Source organism: Peromyscus maniculatus, chromosome 3 (genome assembly GCF_049852395.1).
Source record: "Peromyscus maniculatus bairdii isolate BWxNUB_F1_BW_parent chromosome 3, HU_Pman_BW_mat_3.1, whole genome shotgun sequence".
Taxonomy (NCBI): domain Eukaryota; kingdom Metazoa; phylum Chordata; class Mammalia; order Rodentia; family Cricetidae; genus Peromyscus; species Peromyscus maniculatus.
Genome location: NC_134854.1, coordinates 1,141,798 through 1,156,898, shown reverse-complemented (window position 1 = coordinate 1,156,898; position 15,101 = coordinate 1,141,798).

Genomic DNA, 15,101 nt, shown 5'->3' with positions numbered 1-15,101 from the left:
AGGAAATAAGTGTGGTTTGCCTATAACAAGAATAGCACTGATTTTATATGCTTTGTGATATTATGAAGTATATTTAAAAAGTTATAAAAGGAACATTTCCCTGTTATCAAGGATCTTAAATATCATATACAGGTAACACCTGAAAGTTTGTGAAAAACATGTTGAAAGCTGTATATTTATAATCACAGAGCTGAAAATGGATATTCATCTGATTACTTGATGAGTCAGAACACTTTTAAAATAACTGAGAAATCATCGGCCAAAGAGAAGACCCTTCACATCAGAGCAAATTTTAGCACATGCTAATGTGTAAGTTATTTATACATGCTCACCCATACATATATTTTAAGAACTGTGCAATATCTGAAAAGCAATCACAATATTTGTCTTTAACTGGATCCTCATCTGTATTTAAATGATATAAAAATATAGCCACATTACAGAGCTTGAGGTTCCATTTCATAGGATTGTGGTTTTCCAAATTGGTAGCAATAAATTCCCGTAAACAAAGTCATCAGGAGCATTTTTATAGGGTCAAATGGTGCTGTGGCACTAGAAGTCACTGGCTAAGTAAAATTTGAAGGCTACTATATTGCACTCAACTATTTATTGAAGCATTAAAACCCTATCTTCCAGAGGATGTACTAAAGTTTTTTCACGATCTGTCCTTCACTTGATAGCTCTAGCTTTTATGTGACAATTTAAAAACAACATATACAGTTGCCTAGCATTTCACAAAGTTTTAAATTCTCATTAAATTATGAACTTCATTAAAAACATACCTCACTAAATAAAATTAATTAAAACAGTATATAATGATATTTATTATATTAACATGGAATAAAGACAGTAAGGGTTTTTCATGGGCACGACATATAGAGCACCTAATTAATGGAGTTAAATAAGAATGAATCTCTGGGTGCATTAGTTACTTTCTCATCATTGAGACAAAATGCTTGAGAAAGTAGCTTAAAGACAGGGTTTATTTTGATTCATACAATTCATGAGAAAAGGAAAGCATGGTAGGAGTGCCTGATAACTGCTCACAATGCAACTTCAGTCAGGAAGTGAGGCTGATGGATGCCTGTGCTCCACTCAACTTTGAATTAAGTCCTAGATCTCTTCCCCTGGAATGGCTCCTCACATTTAAGGATGGTCCTTCTAACTGAATTATTATAGACAGTTCTCATAGACATGTCCAGAAGTTTGTTTCCATGGTGATTCTAAATCTCATCAAGTTGACAATATGAACTATCACAATAGGTATGCATGAGTGTGGCAATGGTTAATTTTAGCTTAATAAAATACAATGATTGTATAATATTACACCATATCTTCCCTTCTTTTTATATGAAAACTGTTCAGGAGCCATCCTTTTAGGTTGTAAACACATTATGATAAGTTTTATTACATACATGAAATTCAATTATAAGGTGAAAAGCCTGTGTTATGTAAGTATTTCATCTGATTTGAAACATCCCCTTCTGAAGGGAGAAGAGAGTCTCATAGGCCTAAAGAAGTAAACAAAACTTATAATCCCCAGGAAATAAATAAAAGTGAATGTCACAGGATCCTTGTGAGATACAGTAAGCATTTACTGAAGTTATAAAATTGGTGGAGTTGGGAGACTGGCAAAGCACAGGGCTGATTTCAAGTTGCAGAGTGAGCTCTAAGAATGCAATAATGTGATTCAGTACCCATGCTAAGGTTGGCTTTTAGGTGATGCAGCTGCTTTTGGATCACCTATATTCCTGTACCTACCCCCTCCCCATTCATACTACTCTAAGTAACTCCAATAAATTCACTGAATCATTGAATTAGGTTTGGGTAGATCATTGCTTTGGTTTGTAATTGGTGTTCTATTGGAGTGACAAGAAATTGGTTCTTGTCTACCAAGAAAAAAGTCACATGATATTCTGTGTCAATAGGAAACTTATATTTCACTTTTTTCTTTTTTATTGATTTTACATACCAGCCACAGATTCCCCCCTCTCATCACTCCTCCCACTCTCCCACATCTTTCCCCCACTACCCATCATCCCCTCCTCCAACAGGGTACGTTTTCCCATGGACGGACAGCTATGCATGGTACATTCAGTTGAGGCAGAATCAAGCCCCTCCCCGGGTAGTCGCAAGTTTTTCTGTGTCCTGCCTGGTCCGTAACTGCTCAGAGGCTTATATTAATTAAAACTGCTTGACCATTAGTTCAGGCTTACTACTGACTAGGTCTTACACTTAAACACAGACCATTTCTGTTAATCTATATGCTACCACAGGCTTTACCTGTGTGCCATTACATGCTGCTCCCTGGACAGTGGACTGGCATCTCTCGACTCTGCCTTCCTCTTCCCTGAATTCTCCTCATCCACTTACTATTCCTATATTTCCTGCCTAACTACTGGCCAATCAACATTTTATTTATCAATCAATCAGAGCAACATATATTCACAGTAACATCCCACAGCACTTCCCCTTTTCTGTCTAATCAAAATGGAAGGTTTTAACTTTAACATTGCAAAATTACATATAATAGAACAGTTATCAAGCAAGAATTGCAGGTACACTATCTAGTCTATTTGTATTTGGCAAAATTAAAGAAAATATTCTAACTATTTTATATTTGTGAGTCTAAAGTTTCATATCCAATTTATCTTTTATTGTAAAATTACATATAATAGAACAGTTATCAAGCAAGAATTACAGTTATAATATCTAGTCTATTTGTATTTGGCAAAATTAAAGAAAATATTCTGACTATCCTATATTTGTGAGTCTAAAGTTTCATATCTAATTTATCTTTTATTGTAACTAAGAAAAATTGTAACTATCTAGTCTTCAGCTACATCAAAGACCCCAGAAGGATATAATATTTCCTAAGTAAACAGAAAGAACACTGTAAGAAACTTCCAAAAATCTAGAATGACAAAGACGGCTGTCTGCCTGGACAGACATCCAAAGTTCCTCTGTAATGTTTTTCCACCTACAGACCTAGTGTCTCTCAGTCCACAGCATCCCCGCTTTATCTGGGGTGTGCAAGGTATCTGACCCTAGGTTAATAGGATCCAGTGTAGCTTGAGTTTTCCTGCCTTGCCCACAGTCAGGACAAATCTTTGTCACCCGCCAGTCCCACAGTCGCTCAGACCCAACCAAGTAAACACAGAGACTTATATTGCATACAAACTGTATGGCCGTGGCAGGCTTCTTGTTAACTGTTCTTATATCTTAAATTAACCCATTTTTATAAATCTATACCTTGCCACGTGGCTGGTGGCTTACCGGCATCTATACATGCTGCATCTCCTGGCCCTGGCTCCAGTGTCTCTCTTCCTTCTTCCTGTTCCCCCAATTCTCCTCTCTCTTTGTCCCGCCTATACTTCCTGCCTGGTCACTGGCCATCAGTGTTTTATTTATATAGAATGATATCCATAGCACTTCCCCTTTTCTTCTTTTTTTAAAAAAGGAAGGTTTTAATTTTAACATAGTAAAATTACATATAACAAAATAATTATCGAGCAAGAATTACAGTTACAATATTAAAGAAGATGTCCTATCTATCTTATATTTGTAAGTTTAAGGATTTATATCTAACTTATCTCTTATCATAACTGAGGAAATTACAACTATCTAGTTTTCAACCACATCAAAGACCTGAGAAGGAACATAATAGTACCTGAGAAATGGTAGATGGATGCAAGCAACTTTTGGGAATCTTGCAAGAGTAGACCAAGACAGCTGGCAGCCTGGACAGTCACCTAATGTTTCTCAGCATTGTTGGTGCATTCAAATTGGCTACAGGCCTAGAGTATCTGACAGACCATTTTCAGAAGCAGGAATTCTGAGAGAACACCTTACCCTGTCTTGGCAGAGTACAGTGGTTGCTTTCCTTGTGTCCCACTTGTCCAGAAAGGACAGCATTGCATTTGTACTGTCAGCCGTCAATGCAAGGGCAGTTCTTTGCCCAGTAGGCCATTTTGTGCCAAAAAGACAAACTTCCAAATGGAAATGTCTTAGAAGCCCAACATTCTCTTGGGATCAATTGGTGCAGCCAGGAGCAACTGTGTCTCACATCAACAGAATTCTAAGTTATTTAAATGCCATATTCTCTAGGTCTATGAAGTGTTTGAAGATTACCTATCTATCTGAAATATATCTATGTATACCTAGAAGACTTAACTAACATGGCTACAAATATGATTATCATAGATGACTAATTATTAATCTATTTTTAATTATCCATTACAATTTTAAACGAGTTAAACATAATACCTCAAACAAGAAAATATATAAACAAGAATGTATATATATATATATATATAGTATAACAAAATTAACTTCAAGTTTGTATCAATAAACTAAAATTTATACCAATGTAAAACATTTTAAACATAAACTAAAATCTATACCAATGTAAAACATTTTAAACAAGTTGTTCTTTAAAAGTAGGTTCATTAATCTACCCTTTTATCTTATCATCTCTATATCCTCCTATATATCTATATCATATCCCCTTTTCATTTTTAGAAAGAGATCACATTTATAATCAACCTGTTTTAAATAAAAATATTGTTTTTTCTCTGTCCCACACCAGAGGGCTCTTCTGATTTGGTACACAAGAATCTCTTAACCATTTTTTTAAGCAATATGTCTGGGTTTAGAGGGGGAGTGAGCCAATTCCACCTCTAAAGCCAGCTTGGTATATTTGGGAATTTGGGTGTAGCATCTCTTACTACTTATTGCTGGAGGGGGCGCTGTATCTTATGGGGACACAAAGAAAATGTTAGGCCTACGGGGTAGCCCTTGAGGCTGTATTGTATGAACCAGTTGCCTTGAAACCGCTCTGGATGTTGGATCATCTGGGCCATGGTGTCCTCGGAGACCTTTCAGGGGGTCTTGGCTGGTGAAACCTGATGTATCTTAATCTGGAACAAATCCACAGCCTCTGGCTTTCTGTGGAAACAAAAGCAGAACCTCTTTTCCAAAGCAACATATCCTTAAATCCAAATTTTGAAGTCAAGGTACCTTTAAAATATACATTTTGGCATAACTGAACACTTTTTGCAATCTAATGTTTTTCTTCAGTTACGAATATCAAAGAGAACATAATCCAGATTTTCTGTGTGGTAGCCATCTTTACGTGGCTTATTTTTCATATTACCTTGAGCCTATTGCTTTAAACTGCACCATTTTAAGATTGAAAAGGCAGTGTGGCTGCTGGCTCCGCCCATTTCAGTTTACCAACATGGCACTTTCTGCCAGTTCTATGAGTCATCAAGTCTCAGAAACAGTGGGTCTAAGCTTTTATCAAAGCAGCGTGTAGCCCAGAAACCTTTTTTTTAAATACTAGTAAAGGCTAAATCTACCACACAGCGTAATGTGCCGCCGGGAGACACCTCATTACAGCCATACTGCTGGTCAAATGCAAATGCCAGGAACCCGCCAGTGTTCAAACCTGCGTTTTGCAGCGTCTAGCAGCCTGTATGAGACAAGAAGCAGGAACCTGGTTTTGGCTCTGTTTAGAATTGGTTATTAAATATTCTCAGGTTTAAGGTGGAAACTCAAGCCGTTGGGCGCCATTTGTAGCTTGAGTTTTCCTGCCTTGCCCACAGTCAGGACAAATCTTTGTCACCCGCCAGTCCCACAGTCGCTCAGACCCAACCAAGTAAACACAGAGACTTATATTGCATACAAACTGTATGGCCGTGGCAGGCTTCTTGTTAACTGTTCTTATATCTTAAATTAACCCATTTTTATAAATCTATACCTTGCCACGTGGCTGGTGGCTTACCGGCATCTTTACATGCTGCTTCTCCTGGCCCTGGCTCCAGTGTCTCTCCTTCTTCCTGTTCCCCCAATTCTCCTCTCTCTTTGTCCCGCCTATACTTCCTGCCTGGTCACTGGCCATCAGTGTTTTATTATATAGAGTGATATCCACAGCATCTAGAAAGCCAGCACATGCACCAGTGATAGATGCTGATCACACTGCCAGGGCCCCCTCAAACAGACCCAGCTACAACAACTGTCTCCTGTATGCAGAGGGTCTAGTTCTGTCCTGTGCAGGTTCCACAGCTGTTAGTCTAAAGTTCATGAGTTCAGTTGAGTTATCTCTGCAGATTTCCCCATTATTGCCTTGACCTCCCTTGCTCATGTAATCCTTCTTCCCTCTCTTCGACTGGACTCTTGGAGCTCGACCTGGTACATGGTTGTGGATCTCTGCATCTGCTTCCATCAGTTATTGGATGATGGTTCTATGATGACAGTTAAAGTATTTACCAATTTGATTACCAGGGTAGGCCAGTACAGGTATCCTCAACACTGTCTAATCTGGGGTTGTCCTTGTGAATCCCTAAAAATTTCCTTAGCACCAAGTTTCTCCTTTACTCCATAATGTCTCACTCTATCAAGATATCTCTTTAAATGTCTTTCAGCCATTTGTGATTCTTGTTTTGTGAATTCTCTGTTTAGCTCTTTAGCCCATTTTTTTAATTGGACTCTTCAGTATTTTGATGTCTAGTTTCTTGAGTTCTTTATATACTGTGGAGATCAATCCTCTGTCAGATGTGGGGTTGGTGAAGATCTTTTCCCATTCTTTTGGCTGTCTTTTTGTCTTATTGATTGTGTCTTTTGCCCTGCAAAAGCTTCTCAATTTTGAGAGATCCCATTTATTAATTGTTGTGCTCGGGGTCTGTGCTGTTGGTGTTTTATTTAGGAAATGGTCTCCGGTGCCAATGTGTTCAAGAGTGCTTCCTACTTTGTTTTCTATTAAGTTTATTGTAACTGGATTTATGTTCAGGTCTTTGATCCACTTGGAATTGAGTTTTGTGCATGGTGACAGATATGGATCTAGATATAAAATAAAGAACAATCAGACCACAACCCATAGAACCATGGAGGCAATATATATAGCATGGAGGTCCCTAGGACTACTGTGGCTTATAATAAATTTTGGTTTTACTCAATTATTGAAAAAAAATAGCCAAATGAATGGAAACACATGAACTATGAACCAAAGGCTGAGGGGCCCCCAGCTGGATCAGGCCCTCTGAATAGGTGAGACAGTTGATTGGCTTGATCAGTTTGGGAGGCAACTAGGCAGTGGGGTCAAGTCCTGTGCTCATTGCATGAGTTGGCTGTTTGAAATCTGGAGTTTATGCAGGGACACTTGGCTCGGTCTGGGAGGAAGGGACTGGACCTGCCTTGACTGAGTCTACCAGGTTGATCACAGTCCTCAGGGGAGGATTTGCCCTGGAGGAGGTGGAAATGGGGGGTGGGCTGGGGGTAAAGGGAGGGGGTGGGGGGGAGAATAGGGGAACCCATGGCTGATATGTAGAACTGAATGGTATTGTAAAATAAAATTATATATATATATGATATCTCATTCATTGCTCTCTCACTCTGTCTATCCCCCAGCTCGACCAGCCTGTTCTCTTATGTTCTCATCCTCCATCTCCTACCCTCTGTTGTCCCCCTTTATCACCAGTTTACTCATTGAGATCTTTGAATGCATAAAGATTATTCTATAGAACAATAAGGTATAAAATCATTTATGATTTACAATATCAGTTAGATTTTCATATAATTTAGAACAGTGCTACTGTTGAAATTGATGTACTTTTGCATACTACAGTAATGCACTGCTAGAGAAATGGGGTTTTAGTTTTGTTTTCTCATTGAAAACATGTCATACAAGCAAAGTAAGTTCACTTTGTAATGAAAATTTGTAGCACGAATCTTAAAACTTCTTTTTAATAAAAACAAACCCAGAGCCAGGTATTGGGGTGAATGCTGAAAGATCAGAGAAACAGAACAAGCCCCAGCTAACCTCACCCTGTCAGTTCCTCAGCTGATCTTGTTTCCTCAAATTGGAAGTCTCTGTGTCCTCATCCGAATGAATCTCAGCTGAACTGTTGCTAAAATCCTAAAAGCTTATCAAACTTAGTTCCTGATCCTCACACCTTATATATCTTTCTGCTTCCTGCCATCACTTCCTGAGATTAAAGGTGTGTGTCACTATGCCTGGTGATTTCCAGTGTGACCTTGAACTCACAGACACCTCGATGGATCTCTGCCTCACAAGTGATAGGATTAAAGGTGTGTGTGCCATCGTTTTTATGGCCTCTATATCTGTCTAATGGCTGTTCTGTTCTCTGACCCCAGATAAGTTTATTAGGGTGCACAATAATTGGGGGACATAATATTACCACAAAATTGGCATGAGTAAGTCAAATTTTACACACATGGTTTCACGTATGTAATTACTTGATATGTAAATACAGTTAGATTTCAATTTCTAGAGGATGTTGATTCATAATCAGAACTACTAATAGGAAAGGAGGAAGCACATGTATGATGCCCCACATGTAGGTTACAGCTACTAAAGATAATGATTTTTTTTAATGTTGACAATGATATTCCTGTGTTAATTCTCTTATCACTCTAAATGTTAATACAGTAAACATTTAAAGGAAAGTTCTGATTTTCTATGTTTTGCCTTGTTTCCTTCTTTCATTGTATATATAAACATTTTACAAACACTCAACCTGAATATAATTTACATTCAATTACTCTTTAAAAATATTGCTTGAGCATGGTGATTGTACTTACATTACTGATGTGTATTCTTTTCAAAACAAATGCAAGATGACAATTCAATAGATACTAACAGTGCTTGTCCTGCAGAGTCTAGGAAATGTTTCCCCATGGGTCCTAAAAAAGTTCTTTATAAAATAATTTTAAAAGTGTTTTGCTCTTCACATTCTCTTCTGAGGATTTATAATGAGCTACGTTTTCATTAAAATGTCTCTGGAGATATCACAGCCTTTTAGTAATCACAAGTTTTCATAATTCTTCTCTAAATGGAACTTAGTAAATGTTTATTGCAGAAATTTTTTTTCTGTTTGAAGTTCATAAATGAGGAAAAATGTTAAGGTACACTCTTATATACAATGTGAAGTTTGTTCTATGCTTTTGTGTCCCTCACTGTAAGCGAAACATAGTCTATCTGAACAGATTTTTTATGTATGTCAAGAACATAAAAAATATACATAATCTTTCCTAATTTTAAAAACATTCAAAATGTAACTACATATTTTAAGGTATAGTTTATTGTGGTTTTATTCTACATTCAGAATCATAATCACTTTACATATGACATTTCTAAAGCAATGAAGTAGAGAAATAAAACTTTATTATAACATTTGACTGATTATTTCACATAGTATCTAAATTTCCTCAAACCAAACATTAAGGGTTTCTATGTAAGTTTTTTTTCACATACTAGCTCTTCAAAGCTTCTCTTGCATGGACAATTAAAATTGTAATTAATTAAAGTCACAAAATGATCCCACTGATATCACTATAGAATTGCTTTAAAAGTCATTGAAGTGACCATAACAAATGCTGTGAAGGCACAGAGTAGCTGCGTGTTCATAAAACAATAAAATAGTTTTATATTATAGTTAATATGAACTTGTCATATACACTATACTTTTTATTGCTGTTTAACAGATAGAAAGCATTCTTTGAGCAAAAACATTATGTGAGTGTTGGTAGCACAGTACATCTGCATGGTCACAATGAACAGTGGGTAAACAAACATCCTGGCTATTCTCATAGCCCAGAGGCCATTGCCTAGTGTGGGCAAAGCCCTGGTTTTAATTTCTAGCCTTCATAAACCACATGCAGTGGTAGAATGCTATTTAGTAATAACAAGGATTGCACTGGCATTATGCCAATAATGAGGGTAGTTATTAAGTACACCATGAATGAATAGAACCTATCTCAGAAGGTAAGAAGTTAATTCTGTAGGCATAGAAACAAATAAATAATTACCAAGGGTAGGGAATGGAAAGCCTGGCTGAACACCGGGGTTGGAGAATTGTTGGAGAATTGAAGACAGTTTTGGGCTAGAGAGATAACCCAGCAGTTAAGAACACTGACTGCTCTTCCAGAGGCCACAGTGTATTTCATAGCACCCACAAGGTTGCTCACAACCATTTATAGCTCCAGTTTCAGGGGATCCAAATCACTCTTCTGGCCTCCATAGGCACTTCATGCATGTGGTGCACAGAAATACACACAGGACGACACCCATACATGTAAAATAAATACAACAATTTAAAAAATATTTTCTGTCAATTATGCTATACATTATTGAGTGTATCTCATTTTGAATTATATAGTATAAAAAGATATTTACACACATGAACTATAACACAATAAAAGTGCAGAAAGGTTTCCCAATTATAATCTTACCTAAGGTGTAGCTGGAAAAGTGCTCTGACAAAAATAAGTTCTGATTTTAACATTAATTCAACTCTTTGATAGCAGTGTAACCTCATAAACTTCTTTAACCACTAAGATTTCTCCTTTGTTCAAGAACTTAAAAAATAATTTAACACATAAATTTATTATGAGAATAAAAGTAATAGAGCAGCTATAAAATCCCATCATCCTTCCAAAGTTTAAGGAAGTTTTTAACCAACTGAATTTTATAAAATAGGATTGGGGCAAGGGAAATATTCTATTGTCTGAATCCATCAAAAATAAACAATTTTATGATCCCAACAAAAATAATGGTTTAAGTATACATGGAAATGAATACATATATTTTTACCTACATTTTATTGGATTACACCAACTACATGAATTTGGAGGAGAATTGATAAAGAAGTGAGAAGTTTGACAATTCATTTCAGATTAAAACTAACTTACATGAATTGAACTTCAGATAGTCTTGCTCTATAATCCCACAGGACCTGACACATAATATTTTAGAGCACTTGGCATCCTGAGATGTTATCATTCACTTCAGAAATTAATGCCCCATAGAAATTTCTGCAATATACTAAGTGGTATGTCATTAAATAAACTCATTGGGACATTAAGATTTTATATTTACTACAGAGAAGCTGTCTATACTTCAGTGCCTACATTTGTGCAGAAAGTGAATTAGTCCTTCCATGCTTATAGGGAAAGTTGACATGGTCCCTGAGTTTATTATTAAAAATTTACTATAAGGAACCATTTTCCTAGCTGTTCTAGAGGAGACTGTATTTCAAAACATGTAACTTGGTGTTTCATTGGACCAAATACCACATGATTTTTGCTCTCTTGACTTGAATAAAGAGAAAGTAAAATATTTTCTAGTTAAAATATCAAATAACATAGTACGGCCAAGGCAACACACACATTTCTAGGACCTAGCTTCTAAATGCAAGGGCCAGAGTGAGATATCTGCACCATTATAAAATCTTTCATTATGATTCCAACCTTTAGCATGAGGAAGCAATTCCAAAAATTCATCATTTCTGTTACCTTGCCACATTCTTCACACAATGAACATTATAATTTGTGTAGACATAAATATTAAATTTGCATTTAGATTTTTATCAACAAATTGATATTATAAAAATATTATTAAATTATTGGAGAAATTATTTTGGCCACTCCACGTAGTTAAAAGGATATTTATTAAATGGCGTAACTCACAAATTAAGTATTGGGTAGGTCGCAGGGTCTGGGGAAGGTGTAATGCAGTCTAGCGGTGTTCTCCGGAGCTCTGCACAGTCAATCTGCACCGGTCAGCGTTCCGGCACCGAGAGAGCTCCCAGAGCGAGCGCTGGCCCATCCAGCTCTCCGGTCCCCAGGCGCCTCCCCTCGCCCCGCCTCGTAGGCGTGACAGTTGCCAGAGTCTCAATGGGGGTTGGAACTTCCAGAACCAAGCTGGGATGGCTACCCACTACATTAAATAACAATAGGAGAAGTGAAACCGGGCTCTACATTTGTGATATGGCATTTCTGTGATCATAAACTCCTAAAAGTACAGTATCTTACTTATAGAGTCTTCTTCTCCTTCTCTTCCTCTTCCTCCTCCTCCTTCCTTTTCTTCTTCTTCTCCTTCTACTTCTTCTCTTTCCTTTAAATATCTGGTAAGTTCACCAGACTAAAAAATGCACTGTGTCTGATATATGCATTGCCTTTCTACATTTCCAACTGAGAGCTTTAATAGATATTTCAATCATTGCCTGCATAAGGCTGAGCTGTTGATTTACTATCCTACAACCTACTCAACTCACAATGTCTTACATACATACACACACACACACACACACACACACACACACACACATGCCCATGTGTTTGACTCTCTGCTCTTTATTATCTCATATTTAATACAGGAGTAAATGCTCCCATCTTTAGCTTAAACATCTTTCCATAATCTCACATCACTGTTAAATCCAATTATCATCGCTTCCCACCTGAGTACTGTCAACACTACATGGTATCCTTACCTTCAATGCTTTTTGAAAGACTGTTCTCACAGCCATGCCAGTCTTCTCACTTTAAAAGATGTTAGACCACAGGATGACACTTGGAAAATATTTCCATCTAAAGCAGTCATGAGATGAAGGTTATGCAGTTCTCAGTGGCAGGGAGCCTGTCTAGCTGCTGATAGTCCCTGCAGCATTTCTGAAATCCATTGACCTATGGTTGAGAGCTGCCACACTGGCTGAAGGAAAGAGCTTCTGAAATGCTTTCTGCTGTGGATCTGAGTGTCAAAGGCCCATGCAAGAGAAGCTGCAACACTAGCAGGAGGCACTTGCTGCTGCTTCTTATTACTGCCACTCACTACTGCTGGAAGCCAAGGATGACAAAAGCTCCTAATAGCCAGAGCCACTGGGGATTGAAGCCAAGACTAGCCTAAACCCTTGTTTCTGTCCTCTGAAGCATAGAGTAACAGAACACTAAGTCTCAGGGTTTGGACCTGGAGATGACCTAAAGCACTGGGCACACAAAAGCCCAGGAGTGCTACTACTGGAAGAGCTCCTCCCCATGTACCCATGACTTGATGGATTGCTCTACTGTAGGGTTGTCTACTGATAATGCTAAGGCAATGGATATTTCCAAAATTTAAAAGAAATTATTTTTACTAAAAATATGATACATATTTGAAGAAGTAGACAATCTGAATTCAACATTACACATTTTGTGGCTGGGGAATGCAACTAAATTGGAAAATTGCCCATCTGGGAGCAGGAAGTCCTGGTTTCAAGCACCCACTCCTTTAAACTCCACATGGTAGAGCACAATTATAATCCCAGCACCGTGGAGGTGGAGCTAGCAGAATCCAAAGCTCAGGGATTCTAAGGTCCACCAGAGAATTCACATAGATGTGGGATTGAAAACAGTTTTATAAGTTATGTTGTAAAAAGCAAAACATTATTGAGGACTGAAAATGGCCCTCTATTTTCATGTGTTCTACCTAAGAATACTCTGTGTAATATTCAGCAATGCAATAGGAAATTTAACAAGTATATCAACCAATTAAAATTGAGTTCTTTCGAAAAATTAAAATTGCTCTGAGTCTATTAAAATGTAATAAACAGATATTAAACAAAAGCACTTACTTTCAAATGTAATCTGTTATTCTTTAAATAAAGTATGTTTTATGGAGAAATTTTATTTTTCAAAACTAAAATAATTCAATAAAAAATTAAGTTGCTTTCCACCTTTGCAAACCTCTTACTGACTGGCTTGAATGGAAGAGCTGAATGCTCAGACATATTTCTTTATTAATAAATAATTAATAAGTTATTTAATATTTACTTATTCTTTTGTGATACATTTATGAGGAAAAAATCTAGTATCACAAGCATATACATTTATATGGAGAGGAATATATTATAGCCTTTTCAAGTGGTAGTTTCTTAAAAGGTAATTAAAATGTGGAAAATGAAATTATGTAAATCAAAGTTTTATTGTTGTATTATATTTTGAATGGTGCTATTACCTGTGCATCTATGAACAAAAACGTATCTAAGACATGATACACTAAAGTATAATAAGCTTTACTGTTATAAAAAGATACATATATTGGCCGGGCACTGGTGGCACATGCCTTTAGTCCCAGCACTCGGGAGGCAGAGCCAGGTGGATCTCTGTGAGTTCGAGGCCAGCCTGGGCCACCAAGTGAGTTCCAGGAAAGGCGCAAAGCTACACAGAGAAACCCTGTCCAGAAAAACAAAGAATAAAAAACAAACAACAAAAAAGATATACATATGCGTAGGACTTAGGAAAATATCCACGTATGCACACTAACAGATAGGTGTAGACAAAATTTGAGTAATGTTGTGGGTGAGGAAAACACAAGTCTATGAAAGATATATGCAACTGAGAGTAATGTACAAAGAAATTAGAGCGTATTCTGTTACATAATGGGAGCATAGAAATGTCAGCACTGACAAAAAATAAAAAGTACTTTTATCAACATACACAATTTCCAGCAGTTGTCTTTTTCTTATATATATGTATGTGTGTAAGTCTTTGTGACAGTGTGAAAATGTGTGTGAGTGTGTATAAGTCCATGTGACAGTGTAAAAGTGTATGGATGTGTGTGTGTATGTGTGTGTGTGTGTGTGTGTGTGTGTGTGTGTCTGTGTCTGTGTCTGTGTCTGTGTCTGTGTCTGTGAGTCTGTGTGTGATATCTGCGTGGTGGAGTGCTTATCTGGTGGGGTTGGTAGAGCCAATATGAAATGTCATGATCTATTAGTCTGCAGGTTATTCCTTCAAGACAGATCTGTCATTCAACTTTGAGCTACACTGCAGCCAGCTGGTCTAGTGATCCACCTGGCTCTGCTCCCAAAAACTCTGGAGTAACAGATATGTGGGACCATGTCTTCTTTTATATGGGTGCTGGGAATTTCAACTCAAATCTTCATTCTTTTTTTTCCTTTGGGAAATGAATGATTTTATTCAGTGTATTTTTCTACAAATTCATCCATTTACTTACAAATTTTATAGCTTCATTCTTCTTTGCAGATGAATAGAATTGCGTTGTACATATAAACCATATTTTTAATTTCTGGACATCTAGACAGATTTTATATACAAACTGTTGTCAATAGAGCATCAGTGAACATGGATTTGCAAGTATGTCTATGGTAGAATATAGAGTGTTTTGTGTAGATGCCCAACTGGGATAACTGGGTCATATAGTAGTTCTATTTCTAGATGTTTGTGTAACCTTCTAACTGATTTCCAATGTGTCTAGCCTAATTTACATTCCCACCAAGTGTTCATAAAAGTTCCAATTTTCCCACAAA